This window comes from Formica exsecta, unplaced genomic scaffold (genome assembly GCF_003651465.1).
Source record: "Formica exsecta isolate Colony F162 unplaced genomic scaffold, ASM365146v1 scaffold247, whole genome shotgun sequence".
Taxonomy (NCBI): Eukaryota; Metazoa; Arthropoda; class Insecta; order Hymenoptera; family Formicidae; genus Formica; species Formica exsecta.
Genome location: NW_021849743.1, coordinates 1744418 through 1769149, shown reverse-complemented (window position 1 = coordinate 1769149; position 24732 = coordinate 1744418). Strand labels below are relative to the sequence as shown.

Below are 24732 nucleotides of genomic sequence, written 5' to 3'. Positions count from 1 at the left end.
TAATTTGTGTTACTTAATAATGTAAAATAGATAACGAGCAATTAAATTCAAAAATAATAAATAAATTATTTTATGGTTGCTCCACTGTTGCCCGATGCCTTTCCGAGCCTTCTTCTCTCTTTTTTATCCTTTGTTGCTCCATTACTGCTTATTCACAAGCACTCGCGAAAACACGGTTAATTAAGATCGTGCGTGTGCTAATGAACAAAATACGATGATCGATCGTACGGCACTTTTCACGGTATTTCCGATATAGATCGTACACGACACGAACCTTAGGCGTATGTTGCGATTTATATTTTCGATTCGGCGATTCATGTATTACTCTGTTCTCTGAATTTGAAAACGACATATATATGTATATACTTAAATACGCACGAGAAATTCAAAGCGCGATACAAAATGTATTCAACTGTAAATATTTACGTAATATTATAGCTCGTAAATATCGCAATTTATAATTTTTATTTGCTATAAAATCAGCGCTTATAGATTTTTGTTTTAAACGAATATACATTATGCGAAATATATTTTTTTATAAATAGCCGTCGCCGTATTTTAGGTGTCATTTATCGAGAATTAATTAATCGCGCGTAAAGATCAGTCCGCTACACGAAATCTTTAACATACTGGTACAGAATAAATTCGTGTAAAATATTCTATTTCTCGTATCTCTTTGATGTACTGTCGTTTATACACGGTCGCTTTTTTCTTACGGGCATCGTTCCTTTAAAAATGGGCAACAATATTCGTCAATGAAATCTGCCGTTACGTTCCTCGACAAGGTAAATGCGGGTACACCATGGTTTATCCAAAAATAGGTTACTTTTATTACAATGCTCTACGTAAATGCTCGTTATTGTCGTGTCGTTGAGAGACGTAACTTTTATTATCCCATCCCATTCTTCTCCGACGTTGTTTCCCCGCATTTCTATCGCGTCGCGTCGCTCGTTCTAAAAATCGCATAACCCCGAAGCGGTTACGAGATCTCTCGCGATTCTCCCCTTAAACTTCATGGGAGAAATTCCAAAGCTCTCCCGGCACATGAGCATGAATCTCCGTCCCGCGCGCGCGTTGCACCTATAATTCCGCGGAACATATAATACTTTTATCGGTCGCTTTTACGACGCGCTCTCGCGCGTCTACCTTTCGCGATTTTATTATCTGAAGAACCGCGGCATTTTCCCCGATTACCTGGAGTAGGGACGATCGATTCTGAATTTCATGAGTTGTACGCGCCCCCGAATCCGCGTTACTTCTAGATTTTTCGTTGCGAATCCGTCATGTATAACGCGAACTCATTATCAGTCGTATACTTTTGCGATAAAGCCACGCTCTTTAATGTTACACAAATTTTTCTCGATATAAAAAATGATGGATATTTCATTTAATATTGTTGAAAAGTAAGAAAAAATGGACTACACATATTTTTTTTTCGGAAATTTGTACGTCAAATAATTATATATCAGCAGCTCTCTCTCTTTTTTTCTTTCTCTCGGGATTGGATTTGAAAAGGAACTTTGTCGCATTTAGTCGAAATTACGTTCTAAATTAATATCAATGAGTTATTGAGAAAGTATATCGTTTTCCGTTGTCGCAAGAAAATACTACGAAGTGTGCATAAAACTCGAGGAAAATATCAACATGGGAATAAAATGTATGGAGAAATGTAATATACGCAGTATTTCGCAGTATACTGTTTTCCGTCCGTTACCAGAGGGAAATTAAAGCACGGGCACGCGACTTGAAGGAAAAATTCACGATCTCTCTCCCGGATATATCTACAATAAAACACACTCGACACACAATAACTTCTCGACGGCTACTTATCGGTGTGCGGCGGATAAGCTCTCTCTCTCTCTCTCTCTCTCTCTCTCTCTCTCTCTCTCTCCGCGTCCCATTAATAATTTATTTAAACGGGCTGAAGCAAAACGCGCGCGGCAAGGGACGACGTTACCGGAATACGGAATAATATAGCCGTATTCTCGCCTCTCTTATCCCGAAAACGTAGGAGCGTAGAACAGCGTAAATGCAAAGCAGGCACGTGCGCACTTCCGGCGCCCACCCGCATATGTACCCGATCGCACGCAAGGAGGGCTTACGCCGTGCGTGTCTCGGGGCCGGCATTGTAAACAGCTTAAAATAGCATCGACGTTCGGCTTCTCGTTCGTTTAGCGGGTTCGCGCTCTCGAAGCCACGCTCGATTTTCGACGGTCTCTTAAACTCCCTTCTTTCCTTCGCTCGCTTCTATCTCCGTCGATCCGACAAATTTTCAACGTCGACGCGGCGGAGAGTTCGCGTGCTTTTTATCCCCTCGACGACGAGGATGAGGACGAGGACGACGACGACGAGGACGACGACTCCCGGCGTTTCTTCTTCTTTCTTGCCTTTCGGCTCTTTCTTGCTCGTGCTAGTCGTTTTACTGGAGCTCGTAACAAGAGTAATAGCGCCCGTGCTCGTTGTCTGAGCGCCGCGTACAGTCCTCGCGGATTGTTAACCTCAGTGAACTTATTTTTACACGATTTCGTGCCAGCGCCGCTTAAGACGCTGGTAAAGCCAAGGACGAATCCCCGTTTCTCTCGTGCGATGGCCTCGAGAGCTCTTTTCGCGTATCATCAGTATCTTGCCGTAAATAAACTTCGACGAAGAATGAGGAGAGTGTTTAACTCTGTAACGAAGATATCCAGTGGAAGAGAAGTTGACTCGAACATTATGATTTCACATTCAAAGGATCTGTCGTTAAAATTTATGTCAAAATTTCTGGGGCAACGGATATCGTATTACATTAAGCAAAAAAAAAAAATTTTTTTTTTTTTTTTTTTTTAATAAGGAAACGTCGCGCGACATCCAGAAAGAAATTCTCGGATGAAAAATTATAGATGCGCAATATTTTGCAGATAATACCAATCTCTTATAAGAGTTGTAATATTCAAATTTAATTAAACTTAATAACATTTCGCTTTGTAATAAATCCTTGCGGTAACTATTACAAACTGCCAAGTTTCTCGCGCGATTCCGTTGCAATGCGTTGGATCGCGCTATGCATTAGTGTTTCGAGCGAGGGATACCATCCCAAGTATGCGGAAATAGCACAGATATAGATAACAGAAATAAATTAAGTTCATAAACTGCCGAGTAAGGATACGGAAGGGAGGGAGAAGACGAAAAACGAGTTAGGTACGACGCGGATCTAAAAATACTTTATATTCGAGTTGACCGCGTCCTTGTTGCATAAGAAACGATTCTATAAATGCTTCCGGAGATATGTAGAGCAACAGATACTTATACGCGAGCAATAATATCCGCTATTATCACCGTCCATTTGAAACTAAACGCAGCGTAATTTTATTATTTCTATTTTATACCGATATCTCCGATGCGTTTCAATGTTAGACATGCGTGGATTTTTAATTGTTCGAAATCTGAAAATTATGACAAATTTAAATTCTGATTATTTTATAACATCGATTTTGATTATCAATTTTCCGTTTGATTGCAGTTATATTGGAAGGAGTAATTATCAAGGAGCTTCGTGGGAGAGAGTCTCATACAAGGTAAGAAATACAGTATTATAAACGTAATTGTAAATTATTAGAATCAATTCCATCCATTTATTTTACATTCCATGTATACGTGATCTAAATTAATAGTTGTTAATAAAGAATGGACGCACCCCTTAAAAATGTGACATAGCGTTTCTAGAAATACTATGTTATTTTGGAATATTTTAGAGAATAAGCACAGAGAGATATATAAATTTTTTTTTCCGTTTATATTTAATTCTCTTTTTTCATTAAGAAAGATTAGAAATGCATATTTCTCGCGAAGATATAGGAGAGATATTTTGCGGAAATTGAAAGGGTGCGGGAAACATTCAGATTCGTCGTTCCAAGGTAAAAAAAAAGAAAAAAATTGCCATTCGCGAAACGGCGCTCAATCACGCCGTTTATCCGTCAAGCTACGTTCTCTCGCGCAATTCAACACAAAATATATCCCACGGTCATAGTCGTTCCAGCATCTTCCCGCGGGACGCGCGAGCGCGAAGATGCGTCTCCCGGAGAGACTACGAGTGAGAATACGACCGCTCTAAAACCCCGCCGGATTTTCTCGTAAAAACCGCCGTCCCCTTAAAGGTGGGTTCCGGTGGCATTAGCGAAATGTCGACGAGAGCAACGACGACGAACGCGACGACCGTTCTCCCGTTTTAATGTCAATCCTCAAATGTCACGTAACCATCCACTATATCCCGGCGTGTGTCCTTATCGTCTGCGAGCTCCCCGGGGGTGGAGAGCGGCAATAACGTTTCGACACGGCACATCGTGCCCCCCCCCCCTTTCTCTACCTCTCTCAGACATCCCCGACCGCCGTGCGACCCCAAAACTTTCGGTTTCCTCGTCATCGGTTAGCTCGTTATTTCTCACGTGGACGCGGCTCTTCGCCGCTAATTGGATATGTATTTGTACCATGTGTATATTTGTCCCTTGCCCGAACGAAAGACATACGTGTACGCTCTATCGTTCTCTCGTTCTCTGGTCGGTCGCTTATTTGTACGGCATGAAACGGCAGTTTATCTTCTCATCGGACAATATTTCTGACAGTCGCGGGCAGTCTGAAATATATCGTATCATTAAATCACAATTTTTTTTTTGGCTATCTCTCCGCCCTCTCCTCCGGTAAATTGCATTTACTCCGATAAAATCAATACATCCAACGTTATACAGTTTTGATAAAAACTTGATAAGATAATAGAATATAGCTCTCGTTATTTCGTTATATTTATTATAATAAATTTTATTATAATCGATTTTTTTTTTATTATGTTTAAGTCTGTGTTTGAATTATTAAAATAGATATATTATAACAAATTTTATTTTGATAAAATATACATTTTTCTATTTTAAATTAAGAATATTTTGTAAATTAATTTAAGAAAATAGATCGTTCATGTCACTGCTTTGCAATGCACATGAAATTCACATAAATGATTTGAATTTTATCGTGTTTTAGTGAAATAATGCACAAAATACGTCGACACGTAAACGAAATGTCAAAGGTACGATTAGTATTGGCGCATACGTGTACGCGGCATAATTTGCCGCGAAATTCCACAAATATACGATAGACATTTTCACAATTATCACTCGACTATTACTATTCACGTGTTCTGCATATCGCTCGTACATTTGCGCTGCGCCGCCCTTTTCTATTTACGTATATATACCGCCGTACGGGAATAGCTTTCTGATTCTCACGTGTACGCAATCTGCAGTGAACCTATTGCAGTTGGAAAGTTATATTTGTCCGGAATTGTAGCTGCGCGCCTCCACTTGTTTTCAAACAGACTCTTTCGGCTGGAAACTAACATCTGCTTTTTTTTTTTCTTTTATCATTTTAACGATCTCGCGTGATGCATCGCCATTGATTTTAAAAGAATAGGGAATAATTTAAATAGTCGTTGTTTTTATCTCATTGCCTGAAATATTTAGATTTCACGAAATAATTATGACGCTGGAGATGTGAATTAACGTTTTGAAAATTTTACCACTGTAAATGAAAATGTTTGATAAAGACGCGCATTATTATCTTTCACTCTCTTAGAGATATGATCTTGATTGAAAATGGAATTTTTCCTCTTGGTTATGTCGGTCTCACAATCAACCTGGATATAAATGTACGGTAAAATGCCCGATATTGTGGGGAAATGGGCGGTTTGTTTAGTAAACAAGATATGAAAGTCCGTACGAGTAACAATTCAAACCCGTTTCGAATAAACAGTTTCTCTGGACGTGACAGCTTATGCACGGGCACGTGCAACTGCGAACGCGTCCGCGTGCGTGTACACGCGTAACCGTGTGTAATTGAAACGCTGAGAATGATATAGAGACCTTTCTATATCGTCATATACGGGAATAAGTTTGCTCGTGCAGAGGTAACGTCGTCTGACATTTAATCGAATAAATAAATCTCTGAAAAGCCCTTTGTATTAAAGATCCTTCGAAAAAAAAGAAACTTTTGTAAAAGAGATAAAAAATACGTTTCCAGAGATTGATCTTTTTTTTTTTTTTTAAACTATAATATATCTATTTTACACGCGTATAAAGTTGTACTTATATAATATATATTTATACTGTAGACAATTCCTTATAAAAGATAATTAATAATTATACGTTTACTCCATTCCCTCTTTCTTTTTTATTTCGAATTGTTTGGCAAACGATAAGTTTTCCCCAGTTCTTAACTTGTTGGTTTGCTTTTCGTTCAAACATCAGTCGGTCGTAGAAGCTTCTTTTATCGCATTGCAAAGTTTACCTTTGCAACCATGATGACGACCCATCGGTGGCTTACAGGAACACCGCTATATGCGAATTCGAGTTTCCGTCGCTATCTGCGAGGAAAGCGATGCCATGCACGCGGTTTGCCGCAGACTCGATACGCACATTCAACGACTCCGAACTGCAATTACTAGCGACCATCTTCGAGCCGCGACTCCGCATAGTTATACCGCTGTTATGCGAAATTTCCAGTTAATCCGACGACTTCCGCGAACGATCGGAAGTGGATATAATACACGCCGCGAGAATCCTGCTCGGCAAACAAGATCGAAATTACCTTCTGTGATCATTGCCGCGCTTTATCGCGACTGATACGATGGAGGGATATCGGCGAATAAAAATTGAAATTGAGTGTCAAGATGGGAGTATGAGAGGGGGGATACTTTATTGTTAATACGAGTAGAGCTAAGTAGCTAAGTGTAGAGGTAAATTGAATTTGTCTTTGCCTGATTATAGAATATTTATGTGTTTTTATTTGCGTTTTATTGACTGTTATACGAACAGGTGTCGTTCTCTTCGCGAAAGAAATTTTTTCCACTAAAATTTACTTGAAAAATCTAGAATAAAATATACGATAGAATCGTAGATTAAAGCACGTTGAAATGTGCGTACGATATTTTTACGCGTAGAAAAAGGAAACTACTGGATTGAGTAACATTACGAAATCTCACAAGCGGAATTCCCGAGGTACGCGATGTTCGAAGATAAATCGCACAGTCGTACCGGCCGTTAAGCGCGAAATAGACCGACGTAAAGCGGCAATGATTTTCAGGCACGTTCGCAAAACCGTCGCAGTTTACGGCCGTCACGGCCAGATGGATTTATTAAAAGCGAAACGTTCAATGCACGACCGGGTACGCCATCGAAACATTTCGATCCGAGATGGATTTAGTCGGCGGATATCCCTTCGCGCGGGCGTTCCGCAAACCGGGCCTAAATTTGGAACCGATTGACGCACGGCCAAATTTTACACCGGTCGGCTTCTGAGTTCCGTCGCGGCCGTCGCTGCATCGTGATCGATTTTCCCAACAGCCGAACACCTGGTTCTTGTATCGACTATTCTCTTCCTCTCTCTCTCGGGAAGAGGAGAGAGAGAGAGGAAGAGGGAGTATTATTCCGTTGGTAAAGATAGATGTTTGAAGCCAGGAGAAGGCGAGGGAGATGTATGTACACTTGTACACAGTACTGTGACTGGACATTTTGTTGCCTGAAGCCAAATACATTATTTAGGAAATAATGAAAAATATATCAATAAATCACTTTCATGATTTAATCATCTCATTTGAAGATTTCATTATCTAGATATCTATATTTTAAATATAAAAATTAAATATATGTACATTGAAGAAATAATGCGCGATGTATAAATTAAAATAAAAAAAGAAAATCTTATAAATCGCGTCACATATTTATCAAAGAATTTGTTTTAAAATGTCGAGGTTTCTTTTGCGCGTATACAATTTATTTCGTGTACCTTAAATTTTTATCTCTTCTAAAATTTTGACGTCTCGATTACAGTACTGCTTATATATAGGATGGTACAGGAAAGAATAGCTCGATCGAGTTATCTTTCCTAACCGAAAGAAATACGACAAGCGCACCTGTCGGAAAAACATTGTTGATGTCCCCATCCTTTGTTCCGCCAGCGATAATTTATGATGGGTTAATTGAAACGCGCTTGAGTGTTAATGATGCGGATTTTACATCACGCGAAACATTATCGACTAGTGAAGGACGAATTTTATCCTCGCTCGAGTTAAAATGATTGATTAATATAGCATGTCATTTAAAATATGGCTCAACATCATCGGAAGCTTTTGGATTTGTAAAAAAGTAAAATATAAAAATCTATAAAAAAACTATCGACAAAACTAGATGTTGGAAGAAGTCAAGAGAAAAAAAAAAAATCAAAGAAATTTTTCAGAGATGCTTAAGTTAAAGAAGACACAAATAGGATTAAGAGATTCGCAGACTCTTAGCGCGAAATGCTGCTCTTAATATGAAAAATAGCTCTTACTACAGTCCAGGAAAATATAAAATATCTTGAAATTGCCTGTTTTAAAAATTCAGGCAATCTCAACGTGTTATTTTTACGTGGCACGATTTCAACGCGATTGTTTTTTGAAGATAAAAGATTCAAAAGCAAGAAAAGAAGAGAAGCAAATAATGGCAGGGAAATTACGAACGGAATCGTGGTAGAGCCTGCCAACTTCCCGTAGACTTATGGACACCCTGGTTTTGTCAATAGCGGAATACCATCGTCGTACTAGATGTCTGCGGCCAAACGCGAAATTTTATACTCAAGAGAACGAAAAAGAGAAACAAGCCAAATAAAAAGCCCAAGCCTGTGATTTTCTTCATCTTTTGAGAATTCTAAGAAAGAAAATTCATGTCTAGCAAACGATGATTGTAGCATATAATCGCGATTTCCCTCACATCCATTACATATGTTTCTTTACATTTACAAAGAGCAATCTTTCATCTTGCAATTTCTGCTGAGAGCTATTTCTTTTAATATATTTCTATGTTGTATCTTTAATAATTTCGAAAGATTTGTGCATCTTAAAATATAATCAATATACATATTATTCGCTATATAAAATCACTTGAGCTTTTTCATAGAAAACTTTTCGAAATTATAAACGAAAAGATAAATCAATTATTAATTATATAGTGAATTTATCAGATTGCGAAAATACTATCGAAAAATATATTCAGAAAATATTATATTTCTTTGACTTTTGACATATATTCAAAAACTATTTTGATAACGTTCGCTGATATTGAAATACGAACAGCTAATTTGCACAATTTTATTCATCCGCCACTGTTTTCCTAGAACGATGTACCGTTTATTAGGAATGCAAACATTACGTAACGATAAGTTTGTGCCGTCACGTATGCGAGACACGCAATTTTAGACTTAATTAAAACGAAATCTAATTGAAATATTTATGCGCATGAGATAGCGAGGAAGAATTAGATATCTCTCTACCCCTTCCCGGATAAATGGCGTTTATTACGCGTCGGCCGAGTTTTACCGACGTCGGGAGACATAAGCCGGACGTTATTTGCAAAATTAAAAGTACGAACACGTGTATACCACACCAGATGAGATTATGCAAACTAAGTTTATATTTAGATGCAAACATAAGGCTTACACGCCCTGGCTAAAATGTACATTCACAGGTGTGTGTATATATATATAAATATATATATATATATATATATATATATATATATATATAAATACATATATAAATATATATACACACGCGCATACACATATTAGCACACCGAACTAACGTGTTATATTGCGCGGACATTACACAACGCATCGTCCACGGTACACGTCGACTTAATCTACTATTAGAATATGAGCAGCGTAAGCGCCGGAAGCAACGCTGGTTTCAACACTTACAATTGTTAATGCACAAAACGTGTTTCCGCTACGTTCGACATTGATATTCGAATCCGCTTAAGATTGAAAAGCATAATTTAGCAAGTACAATTCTGATTATGAAAAGATCGTATATTGAACGTGATAAATAGAAACTATTATATTTTTCCTCCGCGGATCTATATGAAAAAAAAGCGAGATATTATGAAACGGGGAAACATCAGTTTTCGTGTAAAAAAAATTTAATGCAATTTCTAAAAAAAAAAAAAAAAAAATTGGTTTTTTTAAAAAAAAATTTTTTTTTTTTTTTTTTTTTTTTTTTCGAGAAAACATTTACATCGCGCATTGTTATATTTTTCGGCAAAAAACTAGCTTTACCGTCACTTTGAAAAGGAGATAACAATAGCGACAACGGAGAGCGAATATACGCGGTGTTTTCTAACTGGACGGGATATCGAAACCGGTAACGCGTGTAGCGTGAATAACGTAAACGATGGTAACGTTGTAAAACGTCGGTTCCCTGTGAAACTATTTCGAAGTATTCTCTTTAAGCTACACATACCGCATACCCCAAAGGACGGTGTATAGTTTCCAGATAAAGGGCCATATGTTCGGTACTTGGAGAGTCGAGTGTATACAAATCCGTGCTCGTGAGCCGAATAAGAATGTAGTAGGTGCTATCCCGACCAAAAACCACATACACATTCAACTATGCATATTTCATCTATTCTCTACAAAATATACTTTTCCCCTTTTAAAAGTGAAATCCAAATCAATGTAACGCTCCGAAGAATAGAAAACAAAACTCATAAAAACAATTTTTAATTATCTAGAGTATGGACTTTATGCGCGATAAAATGAAATATTATAATTACTTTTGAGTAAGAGGGACAATAATTTTGCAATTATGAAATCGATAGTTTATGAAGAATATTCGATAGGAAAGGCAATTTTGCGAAAGTAATATGATTAATAATTGATCGCGGCTTAAATTAATTATTGCATTGGATGGATATTCTGTCATTATATATATTCTATTATTAAATCGAATATTAATAGCGCTCGCAATTTTTCTCCCTCACGCGATAAATGAAATAGCAAATAGCGTATAGGAATTAAACAAATACAAATATTTAAATAAAAAATTATATAGTGAATCCGGATCTAATATCAGAACAAATTGTCTATAGAAAGAAGACGTACAGAACCGTTAAAAAATATCCGCTTCCTCATTTTGACACGCTATATTTGTAAATCACAAAAAAATTATCGCACATCATAAATTGCCGCGTCGCGTAACGATTGCTATCGAACACGTAAAAAGACTCACGCAACACGAAAACATAATAAAATCTATGATATTTCCATGTCAGGCAGATATTTACGATGCGAGATAATTTCCTGCCTTTCTATCTTTCTCTGAAACAAAGTGCCTAAATATTACTTCAAATCCGCTTTTGCAAAAATTATTATTTTTGTCTTGGGAGCATAAAGTATAAGTATCAGCAATGTTAAAAAAAAAAAAATCTGCAATTTTTACTACTGAAAATGTTAAAAGAAAAGATTTATTTTGCAATATTAAATAATGTGAAAGCTCTCTTAGGAAAGAAAAATTCCGTTTCTTGAATTCTAAAATTTTAATCATCGAAAAACAGATTTTTATTTTATGATATTCGAAATCAATAAATCTTGTAAAATTTATTAATGTATCGGATATATTTTCTCTGGCTTCTCTGTAAAAATGGATCGTCTTATTCCAAAACTTTGCTCCATGTTTGTCGAGAGAAATTTCTTCCTGTAATATCTTAGACAGCTTCGTCGGATTAATCCACGAGAGGTTAACGGCAACCGAAGTTAGCATTAGCTGTCGTTCCTGTGCAAAGTTTGCTTACATTGGGCCGTTTGTTCCGTCCTCGGAATAACTCCGATAAACATTTCGGAGTACTCTCTCGTTCACTTTCGCGAACAAAGAGAGGAAGATAGCGAGGTAGAAGGATTGCCTGATACGCATCGGCATGAAGCCACGATGTATAGGGGAGTCGATTTAAACCTAATGGGAGCATCTAAATCTGTCGAACTTTTTAGATTCGACGCGTTTTAAAATCGTTAAACTCAAGAAAAGAAATGTTACAAAATATAATACACGCGATTGTGTGTTACTTATTACATATTTCAGTTCTTCATTAATCTTTCGATAGGCAAAAGCATTTTTTTAAACATCAATCTTTCAGGGATGATTATTTGTATTATAAATATAAAAGGATTTGTGGAAGAGTTTATTAAAATGAATAATATACATGTGTGCTTTTTTGGTACAAATGAAAAGTATAAAGTTTATTTTATATTACCGGAAAAGATAGCACTATATAAGACTTACTATAATCGGGTTGCGATCAATATCAACATTTTTGTGCTCCATTAGAAGTATCGAAAAGTGATCAATCATTCTTCGCGTTTGTCGAGAAATCCAAACGAAAACTTTCATCTTTCGATAGGGGAAAAAAGATTATATCGCGAAAGGGGTCTAAGAAAAACCTGGAATATCTTTACTTAGTTTTATTTATTGTACGCCGCTGTGTTTAATGCCGAATTAATATTTCTTAGCTATCAATGTCGCAATAAAATTTTCGCACGCTCTCTTTCAAGAGGATTAGCAAAATCTTGTTGAGATAATTCAGTCTTCGTTTCAAATCTGTCAACTAGAATAATTTGGAAAGCAAGGACGTTACAACATTAAAATGTGGCGCGTGAAATATCATATAATGCAATTTCCACGTCAGAGAAATCTGCTGCATGTATATCCTGCCTCGCTATCTTATGCGAGGAACGCGTGGTGAAAGCGTTCACGAATATCATTTCACACACACACACACATCACTATTTCATATCCTTCATGAAATCTTTATACATTTTAAAAAATGTATGTTGAAATTTTTATACTCGTAAAAGAAATCTAACTTGAAGAAAAAAATAGAGATAGAGATCATGATAGACATGACGATATTTCCCCGGAAAATTGATTCAGTTTGCACTTTGACATTATTTCTTTCCGTCTAAAGAATTAAATCTCGGATAAATACCTCGTACGAACGTGTTTCAAGACAAATTTAGACGAACCGACGCCGACCTAGCATCGTCGAAACTGCACACAGCGAATCGATCGTGTCTCTCTCTCTCTCTATCTCTCTCTTGCTGCACACATTTGCGGACAAACACATTCCTCGCGCGCGGATCCATTAAACTGCCACGGTGTCTAAATATTGCCAAAAGTCAAACGACGACCTCCCCGCTGTTCTCCCGCTGTCTTCCCCTTTACCCGATTAATCCATAAGGCATACAGGAACGGTGCGTCACAACGTTAACCTTTTCCACAACACCGGGCGAAAATCTTGGCTGACCGCGCAGACTTCCCCCTTCGTGGCGTCTTGCTTTACACGCTTCGCCGGAAGTGCAATGCGAGTTCCTGCCGCACGAACGGCTCCCCCGCAAATATTTGGACCAGGCGCGCGCTCAGGAAACCGGCTACTCGATTGATTTCGCGACGCCGAGATATGACCGGAAGCGTATTGCAATGTCTTACCTTCATTCTTCTCGCTAGTTAAAGATACAACAAGAGGCATTTGAGTATCTCCCCCCTTTTTACCATTAGAATAAAGAATATAATGAGGAGAGTAATCGACCCTATCTTTTTGTAATTTATGTGATACATTTTTATACGCCTATTGAAATATTGTATTCATTTTTGTGGTAGAAAAGACAATTTTTTGATCGATTGTGAATCAAATTTTTTCTACACGATAGCACCATATATACATTTTCAAACTTATGATAAGAAATTCCAAGTCACTTTAGCATTGTTCAAATATCTCGCAACCTCGCGATCTTGAATATCTGGAAAGTTGCCGCAAAGATTCCGAAAGTACTATAAAAGTTTCGAAGATCTCGAAAGATTTAAAGACTTGGATGTTGTTGTAGATCTTAAAGGCTCACTGCATTTCGAACGATTGGAACATTCCAAGAGCTTCTTCGGATAACCGTGAAGATCCGATAAAAGGCGACAATAGCATGTACATGTTTTCCGATCTCTTTGCGCAGCGAAATGTATAATATATTACATCAATATACATTCACGCAATACATCTTACTTTTATTTTTATTTGGAACAAGTACAGAGGGAGAAATAAATATTCAAAAAAATAATCTCTTTCGTGACTTTGTTAAATTTTTTTCAACAACGACGTCCTTTTTCTTTCCTATATTTTATTGTTTCTTTAAATTTCCATTAGCAAAACGCCATTTATATTATAGTGATATGTGGTGCGATCGTGTAGAAATGGAACAGCGAATCCGGGTACGTGTCCGCGACTCCCTCGCTCTAAAACTTTACCGTGAGAGCGCAGAACGAGCAGAAACCTCTGCTTACTGCCCTACGATCTGCATACGAAAGTATCGAGCAGTACGAATTACCGCTGGCCGGCCAGCGGAGTTCAGTTACGAGAGACGCAGTCGCGGCCAGCGGCGGAATAAATTCCGTCCCTTCCCTGTCGCGCGTCTCCGCTCGTGTATCCGGGATGAAAAAAAAAAAAAGAAGATGAACGTCTTATTCTCCCAGGATAGCGAGGCTGATTGCTCCACTTGGCGTTTTGAGACCGCGCTGCGCCGAGGACAAATTGCGAAACTTCCATCCTATAATGTCGCGCGCCGCTGACTCTCCGGGGGGATGCTGCGAGGAGCACTGACTGTCCCCCCTTTACCCTTTAAGCCCCCCCTCGTGCGCTCGAATACGTACCGTGCATCGGCGAGGGAAAGCGGAAGCCGCGGATCGCGTTCTACGCTACGATGCTAGCGAGGGGGAACTTTTGCAAAAATACATAGAAGGCAACTAGCCGTGACTCTCCTATAGAGATTTAAATCGAGCCCGTGGAAGGAAACGTACGTGTCGAATCGAGGGTCGCGAGATCCTCCAGGCGGCGATGTTGAATCGCCCGACAAGGATTCTCTTTGTGTCGCTGCCTCGTCGAGGATATTCCTAAATTCCGAAGGGAATCCTTCCTGTTGCATCGAAAGAGGCATTGGTCGATCCTAATCACTTGATTTATAATTTAATAAGGGCAGTGTACACGCGGGAATTCCGAAACTAAATTTCTTACATCGAAATAAAGGAAAAAGGTTTTTTAAAAATAACTCGATTATTTCATTCCCCGAATATATCAACATACAATTAAGAACGCCACGTTTATATCTATTTTCGAGAAGTAAGTATTGATGTCAGAATAACGAGAGGAAAGTATTAACGCTATTCGATAACGGAATATCAGTAGGGCCGTAGCTATTCCTCGGTCGATTTTATTCGGCATTCGTATAGGATCGTCCGGATCGAGCTCGATCGATTCGACGTCCCGCAACCGTGCCAGCTGCGCATAATTGCTTCTGCCGAGTATCGAGGGATTGGAGACGTCAGACGGATAAAGAGAGACTTCTTTTTATTCATCGTTACGCTTCCTTTGTTTCCTGTCTGATAACTGTCGTCTCTGAGAATGGAGATGTGTTTGACTGAAAATTCTCTGGTTGCTCGCCACGAAACGATTTCGTAAAGAATTGCGTATCTTTTGAAAGTATGCTCTGGCGAAATTTATTTTTCATCGCGCGAATAGTTTTACGCTGCATTAAATTCAGAATAAAGTTATATGATTTCTCGCTTTTTAATTTCATAATTTTTTTTAGTATGTTATTTTTTCTAAAAAAAAAAGAGAAAATGCCCATTATACAAATAATTTTTAAATATTTTCCACGAAAGAGGAACATAAAACCAGTACTCTAACAATAATTATTATTCCGCTTATTCTTAGTTACATTTGCACTTAGCAACTATTTTGATAAATGTTCACATCAACAAAGCTGCATTTCTCTCCGACTCGTATCTGTGCGCGAAATCCATCTTTGCCATATATCTTTACTTGCAGCAAAAAGGATCCGACACAGCATTGCACTATGTATTACCTGTATCTCCCGCTATTACACACGTACACGGCTGTGTATATACGAACACCATTGTTACACTGTGACATCCCCGGAATGCCTATCACTCCCATCGCCACGTCACAATGTAACCACGTAGCGAAAACAAATGCGTTTGCCAGAATCTCGTTGCATGTTCCTCTGTCTCTTCTTTCCTTCCCAATTTCTCGAATCACGATCTTCTTACCTTATTCCCGTCCCCTCTTTCTCGCACCTATACAGTGGCGGATGAAAGCTTTCAGAGGTCTTTCAAACATATTCATTTCATAGAAACAACAAGGAGAGATAAATCGAGCTTTTATCGAAATGACGAAAAAATTGTAGTTTTTAATAATTTTCTTTTTCCCTGACAATAAAAGAAACATTGCCGTATTGCATGTTATGGTATTTAAAATTCAAATTAAATTTTATTTTTTATGTACTTTAAAAATTTTATTCCCGAGCAATCTATTTTCTATTATTTATGATTAAAGTGGTGCCACAACATTTCGGTTAAAGATCGGTAAATTTATATTAAAAAGTCCGTCTCTCTATAATATTATTCACGCTCGAGTCAAATTGTATGATGCTCCTTTATATTGTAAGAGCCTAGATCGTAGTCGGGTTATCCGCCACTGGTTTCATCCCTTCGAGCGAGTTAGCTTTCGTCGGCATCGCGTAGAAGCGTGCCGTGCCGTCAAAATGCAAATTCAGTCCACGCGGCTCGTTGAATTATTATTTTAAGCCCCGTAACGGCCATTCGCTACGGCAAAATCTCATGAAAATTAATTTATTTTAATGCACTCGGTCCACGTCGCGGCTGTAACGGAGAAAGACGAAGAAAAGCGCGGAAGAAAGAGAAAAGGGGGTTGAGCGAGGGAGGAAGAAAGAGTCAAGGACGAAGAAGGGGGTAGAGACGGGGCTGGGGGGGGGACGGACGAAGAAAGGTGGAAAAAGGGCCCATGCGAAGGCGCAGACGCCAAATTAACGTTCGACCGACTCATGCTTCTTTCAACACACTCCGCCGCGAAATTGAGAATTCTGGATTCTGGAGCCGGTCTCTCGGCTCAGACGAGGAGGATTTCCGCCGAGATTTTCCCTGTACATCTCTCCCGCGTCAACCGTTCCCTCAACCCCCGCTTCCGTTATGAAGACGTTCGCGCGTCGTCATCACTTCAACGACTTCCTGGTGAGATTTTTTTTTTTTTTTTTTTTTTTTTACCGAGTCTTAATGCCCCGCTGGTAAAGATTCTATTCTTCGTATTATCGTTTAACGGCAAATATTTGCCTTTCTTTCTACGAGTAGATAAAGTGATGAAAAGCGAGAGCTTTGTAGAGAACTGATTTTATTTGCAAATAAAAAGGATCTGGGAATATTGTGCATTATCGGCGATGTTACGTTGCTTTTCCGAAATTTCATCGACTTTTATCAAGATTGAAATGCATTTAGTGACATAATTTGTAATATTGCACAGTTAAATAATATTTTATTAAATATAACAAAAAAACATGAACATTGATTGTGACCATCAGTGAATTTAAATGGCACAATAATGCCAATTCAACTTCTAATTGAAACATTTGCGATCAATAAACCTTGCAATAACGACATTGTTGAGATTAAAAAGCAGGACGAACAATCGAAAATATATTTTTATCTAGGTTACATTGCGTAATTACACACACCCATTTTTATGCTTCTCGCTACTCTTGTACTATTTCAATTTAATTGCCTTTTAAGTTACGATTTGTAACTGTAATTAACTTGTAATTTCGTTTAATATCGCGACTGCAGAATATCGCCTTACTGGTCGCAACTTTAACGTTCAAACTTTCACGCTTTTAACTTTACATCTTCCTTACAAAGTGCTCATTTAACACATAGCAACGTAAAAACTATGTTAGGAATCCTCTAATTAAATACTTTATAAATGCGCATTTATCTTTAATATTTATTATGTCGATACATAATGAAATCACATGCAAAAAAACTGTTTTTGTGTAGACAATTTTAATGTAAACGATTAAGGGAGAAACAAACGATATAATTATTATATATAATGAATGTTATATTAACATTTTTAAAGAAGAATTAGATTTTTATGAAAATATGTATTTTTTGTAAAATACGTCATTATATTTAGAATGAAAAGTTACGGAGCGAACGCGATTGATAATCTTTCACTTATAAAGGGATCATCAAATTTGATACTTTCATGAGAAATGTCGATAATACCCTTTATATCGCGCCAAATGCAGAAGACCCAAAGGGTTGAAGCTAAAGATGACTTTTTATGCAGTCGACATTCGAGTGAAGGAAGCATATAGACGGTGTCGAGAATCTTCCCAGCATCTCGAGACGCCACGCTAATTCCGTCTCGAGTTCTCGATCCTTCCATCCAGCCTTTTCTCGAGCAATCTCTCGGTGTACGATGCCTTCTCCCTGACGAGCGAGAAAGTGTTGTACAGGTTGTTCCAAAATCACCATTCCCACGTGTCTCCATCTCGACGTTTCTTCCCTTTTACTCTCGCTATCGTTTCCGCGTATCTCCAGTTTTTTTTTACATCTTTTTTATTACGTTATTTCGCATTTTTATAAATGTGTATAACCGGCAGAAAGCACGAGAATTCGTCGGATCCGCGTTTTCCCTTCAAGAGCGCGTATTCGAGTTCGAGTATCCTCGATAGATTGGTGTACAGTTTTCTCGATACGCGAAATTGTTCGGCTATTAGACAGCTTCGATTATTCCGAATCGTACGAAAATATTAGAACTAGAACAGTCTCCTGCGATATATGTAATGGAATAAAAAAATTATTTTTTTTTAACAATTTTATACTCTTCTACCATTCCCTCTGTAAAAAAAAATGCGCGCGTTAAAGGATTAAAAAACGCACCGTGCGCAGTCGTACGTGCTCGAAAGTTCGTCGAGATTATCGAGTATCTAAACCGGGACGCACTTGATTCGGTTGGAGCCAGAGAGTTTCGGACCGAAAAACCGAACAACCCCGAGGCACTCGACAATTTCCGGTACTAGAGTTCACCCCCGCCCTAAAATGCGATCGGTTTTTATTACGCGCTTGCGTTTTCCTCGGCCTCGCTCGGTCGATCGAGAGCATCTCGCTTTCTCTCTCTTTCTCGCTCTCGCTGTCTCTCTCTTTCTCTGTCGAGGAATTGGATAACTGCTCGAGAATCACGAGGCCTGACGGTCGATGAATAAAGGAGACGCCATTTAAATTGTAAATGGCCGCGATATCCGTGTGGAAGCAAACCTTCAATTAGGGCTCTGCACGCGGAGAAGGAGATACGTGTACACGTACACTCGCATAATTCCTCGCATCGATGCAGCCAACGCTGCGAAAGATGTGCCAGATAGATAGATGGGCAGTCGTTTGTTGCGATTTTGGGCGAAACGACGTGTAAACTTGTCGAAACAGATGAAACAATGATAATGTAACAATCGTGTTACTTTGGGTCAATCAACCTTCCTTGTCTATTTTTGTAGAAAAGTGAAATTTCTCTCAAGTCTTTTATATTATATATAACACTTTCCTTTTTTTATTTTTATCTATAAGTTTTGCAAAAGATTCTAGTTTGACATATGTCGTCGACAATCTCGACTGAATCAATTAAAAAAAAAAAATGAAATTAAAATGTCTCCTAAATCGACATATGCACACTTTGATGTCTGCATTTAATGTGTTACTTCAAAATGTTTTGGCTGGGAGACATAAAGCCCAAATATAAAACGGTTGGTTGCCGTACTTTTCTTTTGTACACATCCTCGAACAGTAGCCTTCAGTCGGAGATCTTCCGCGGCAACGACCTCCGTTTAATCCCGAGCTAATCCTCGATGTCAATCGGCCGTGTCTACCGCCTGGGGAGGCGTTTGCGTAACGAAAGAGAAAGAGAGAGGGCTCATTGTATATAAGAGAGGAGAACACGCGTTTATATATCCAGATTCCGGGGCAAAACGCTCGCGGGGGAAGGTTGCCGCGGTTTAAGCCGTCGATAGAGAGCGGGTGAAGGCGGGGGCGAAGGAGCGCGTGTGTATAGGGTGGCGGTTGGGAACGATGTTCTCGCGGGGTACTTGAATGTCTCATTTCGAGGAGATTGGGGAGCGAACCCCCCCCGTGGAGGGAGGGTTGGCGCAGGGTGCCGAGCCGGAACTTTATAAAGCGCGTCTTTGCATGTTTTCACTCCGGGCACGCACGCTTTTATCGTCCCTACAACGCCACCGGTAGCAAGCGGCACGATAACACGATCCAATTCGTCGTCGCGTCACGTATATGTGCGTACATTCGCGCACGCCCACGTGCATGCATGCATGCATGCATGCATGCATGCATGCATGCATGCATGCATGCATGCATGCATGCATGCATGCATGCATGCATGCATGCATGCCTACCGGAAGAGAGCTGTGCGGGCGCTCTCCGCGGCGCGATCGATCGCGAAAGTTACGTAATGAGTCTCCGCGTGCATTAACTCTCTTGCCCGGAGACCGTCAAAATCTAGGTTATCAAGTTTTCGTCGGCAACCACGCTCGATCAGGGCCGTAGCTTGCGTTGAAGACGAAGCTGTCAAAGAACATGCTTTCCTTCTCCTCCGGAAACTCGAATCGTGAGAGCGGTGAGAGCGCAATTTTTACCGAAATTAAATTGATATCTCTCGGCATTATCCTTGAGGAAAATCTTTCCTGCTTCTAACAATAAATATAGCGAGATGTACCGAGAATTCTCTCGAAACGGTCATATCTCGCGACTCTCGTTAGAGAAAGATTTCCTGGCCGGAAGCGGTGATTGAACGACGTCGTCTCGCCCGAAAACGGCGACAAATCGAATAAAATTTCTTAATTTGTTTCACAGAAGCTCGCGCGCACGCTCCCGGCGCCAATTAAATTTCAGCATGGTAATTTAGGCGAATGGATCGCCGAGGGGAAGATCCCGAAGATGACGCATCTCTCTCTGCGTCAGCGCGTCGGCCCAGAAATGGCTAGCTCGATTAGCGCAATTGGGCAAACGACTTCGAAAACCCGTCGGTGATGCGATAACTTTTCTCTCCTCTTACGGCTGAAACTTTTACCGCTTTTTCTCTCTCTCTCTCTCTTTTCTCTGCTTCTCTCTTCCGTTCCTTCGCGCATTAGAGTGCATTAGAGTAATCACGGCAAAGAGAGATATAACCACTCTTAAAGCTCGCCTTATCGAATAATATAGAGAGAGTTTGATGCACTTATATCCGAAACATTCACACGAGTAAATTTGAAACTGTCAATGGAGCATTCAATATTCGCCTATGATGCATATAAATTTGAAAATTTTGATTTATTCCTTGAATCGCGTAATATTGAAAATTTTTTTACAAATCCATATTTTAGTCGAGCAATTTTTAAAAAATTTGGTGAACATGTTTACAAGCATTACGCATGTTCATTTAGATTATATAAAGCAGTTATAGCAAGATAAAAAAATTGTTTAATATATTTATAAAAACAATGAGACAGAGATATCTATATGTCAGAGATTTATTTCTAGCTTTTCATGCCACTTGAGATTTATTTATTATGCAATTATGTAATTATTACGAAAGCATGTAAATTATACTTTATTATTTTAAAATTAAATTACCTTCATCTCGGAAATGCAATGAGATGTGGTTTATGCAAATCAAACACTTTATGAATACAAGAGACTGATATATCGCATATTATTCTCTCACTTTTCGCATTATAAATTAATTTGCATAATAATATGTTCAACGATTCTCTTGAGAAATTTTTCATGGATATCTCTTTCTCGAAAAAAAAAAGTCGCCAACATGCATGTTCAATTATAGCATTATGATTTCAGATGACCGAGATTAATACGTCCGCGCTATATGCTCGCGTTTTATTACCTGTATATCCGAATGTCTCATTATATGGGCCATGAATAATGTAGCGCTTGGAAATATATCATGGCCGAATGGAATCGCCCGAATATCCGGGGATAAAATAAAACGCGTCGTATCCATGCTAATCCATGCGCGTCGCATTTTGCCGGTCAATTGCACCTAACAGCTAGGACCCGAACAGCGGTTCAATTTTAACGACGGCAGGACGACACGTAAAAGAGACAGAAAGCAGCGTGATAACATATCCCTTGTCTCGTAATCGGGGAAGCATATGCATCATTCGTGTTTGCCGATTAAATTGCGTTGTCCTGTAAACGGCGATATAACGAGCGATTATGTTCAGTCCGAGTTTCCATATTCCCGCGGGAATGTTTCCATTCGCGAGACGATTCGCGAGGGATTACGATGATTCTCGATCTCTCTTCGATTCGTATCGATAGCGCGCCAACGATAAGATCCGTAAATGAAGACGCGATAAACCGCGAAGGGATTGCACGCCCGGTTATCGAACAATCGTAAACCTCTACGATCGTACTGGGAATTCAAGGTTCACGGCAAGGATTCTCAGGCGAACAAGAAAAGCGTCGGCTACCGGACCGTTCCAAAGAAACGGTCATTCTCGTTGCGATTAATATACGCGGATCTCTCTATAAGCGTGAAACGGCAGATGGAATTATATATGAAATAGCCATTATATATATTCATACCCCGTAAAATTAGACGTCTAGCTTTATGATTATATCCATTATACGTTTATATTTCGAATTTTATTGTGCATTAGTGATGTAAATGCAAATTTTATGGCCGGACTATCGCGTATGTTACGAATTCTTATGTCTCTCTGAAAGATATCATAGAGATCATATATCTCGATTTATCTTTTATATTCTAGAGGAAAACTTACATCTTAGTAGTATAGTCTAAATATTTAATATTATTCTTTCTTATCCCCTCTCCTCTTTCTTAAATTTACATAATGTTCAGTATGCAAAATACTATTTGATATTTTCACGCCAGGAAAGCGAAATTTTATACTGCAACGAAGATAATAACTCGCTGGAACGAGAAAATAGTAACTTGGAGCTTCTCTAAATTGCATAGAATTTTTAGTCGCAATATTTTCACGCGAGAAAAGCGAGAGAAAGAATACCTGTCAGATGTAATGTAGTTAACGTTTAGTTGATAGGGGTGGTATAATATCTCTGACGTAACTTGTCAAATTCAAAAGGGCCTGGCATTACAACAGCATGCGTTTTAGTTAACGTTTAGTTGATAGGGATGATATAATATCTCTGACGTAACTTGTCAAATTCAAAAGGGCCTGGCATTACAAGCGCACATTATACGACTCGGAAATTCTCAGGGTACTATACCCTCTGTGTCCCTCTTTCGTCCCATCCCGCATTGACTTTTAATTCCATTTTTTTTTTTCCGCAAACATCTTCCGTTTCCTACAAACAACTGAATAATCGATAGTTACCGTAGTCCTCGGCGGATGTTGAATTTTAATAACATCGGTTTTCAAATCTCCGACGAATGAATAGGCATCAGACTCTTTGTCGGAAGGGGGAGAGAATAGTATTATAAAGACAGTCGACAAACGGAAGAAAAGAATTTTCTCGAGCCGAGGGTAGTGATACGACGAAACAAAATCGGTGTTGTCAGACGTCTGGGAAACCGAGAAAGCCTGGGGAAATTGAAAAGAGAATCTGGGAATAATATCACACACAGGAGACAAGCCAAAAGAGAGAGAATTTCGAGAAACTTTTGTGAATTATAGTCGTAATGGATGGGAAAGATTGTTATTCGACAATATCAGCGCCCCAATACATTACTCGAATTATCATAATAAGTTTACTGAATTTAAAGGAGAACGAAATGTAATTCTTTTCATTAGCGTGTACATACACATCGGCCGCTTTATCTCGCCTTTTTTTCGCGTGCGCTCGCCGCGCGAGATGTTGTAATTACATTTAGTACCTTATCTCTCGCGATCTTGGTCGGGCGAGGAGAGTTTGCTCGTTGAAAAAAAAAACTCGAAGGAAAACTCGGGAAAATTTTTTCAATTGTATCCCTCGTTATAACAACTTGACGCGCCAGCGTGCGCCACGCGACACCCGTTAGACTATCGCCGAGAGGAGAATGACATAAGACATTCCCGTTCTGACTCGGGCGCCATATGACCGTCTCTGTCGCAAGCTCTGTCCTCTCTCCCACCCCTCTTTTCCGTCTGTTCCCCCTCTCCCCACCCCCCTCCCACTCTCGGCGGCCTCCTGTTCCCGCGCCGCCATCCACTACATTCTACTACCGTCATTCCTTGCCCTCTCGTCTCACCGGTCCGCCACCTACTACCACCCCCGCACTTTCCCACCACGACCGTCACTACTACTAGCATACTCCGACCAACACATCGGCATCGTCGCCGGCCCGAGAGCCATTGTCGGAAGCGAGAGGGAAAATATCAGGAAGGAGAAAGGGAGAGCCACAGAACGAAGGAGAGACAGAGAGGGGATGGTTACGTGGGAAGGAGAAGAAGAGGGGACAAAGAAGTCACGTGAAGAGATGAAGATGGAGGAGGAACAAGGAGGCCGCGTATGAGGGAGGATGCGAATGGAAAGAGACAAAGAGAGAGAAGAAAGGGGGAAAGAGAGAGAGAGAGAGAGAGAGAGAGAGAGAGAGAGAGAAGCAACCAGGCACAGGCATAGCATAGCATAGCATGGCACGGCATATCCATAGACATATACACTGTGTCTATGGGCATATCGACGAGATCCGACCACGGCCGAACGCCACCGAACACGGCCGACTCAGACCCTGCGCGCTCAACCCAAACCCGAGAAAGCATAGTTGCATTTAAACTGCCATCCCACTCGGGAGATCTCTCTCTTCCCGAGTCCTGAGGACGACCTCAGGACGACTTACGTACGTACGTAAGTCGCGTTGCGCGTATCGATACGTCATTGTGTTTCCGTCACGTCTCTACGCTTCGTTTGTCATTAAAAAAAAGAAAAAAAAAAAGAAGAGAGGGAAAGAAAATCCAGAAACGATCCGGGGGTTGTGATGACCCGCAGGTCGGGACACACGGTCTGACGTCAGGAGCGCTTTAACTTGT

General features: G+C 39.6%; 1 long non-coding RNA gene across 1 annotated transcript in view; it reads left to right on the top strand.

Moving 5' to 3' along the window:
* The window catches only part of LOC115236233, a 69746-nt gene extending 65509 nt beyond the window's left edge, over positions 1 to 4237 (top strand). The window contains exon 3 of the long non-coding RNA XR_003884155.1: positions 3500 to 4237. This is a non-coding gene — a long non-coding RNA (uncharacterized LOC115236233). The remainder of the gene's footprint in view (positions 1 to 3499) is intronic.
* The last annotated feature ends 20495 nt before the right edge of the window (positions 4238 to 24732 follow it).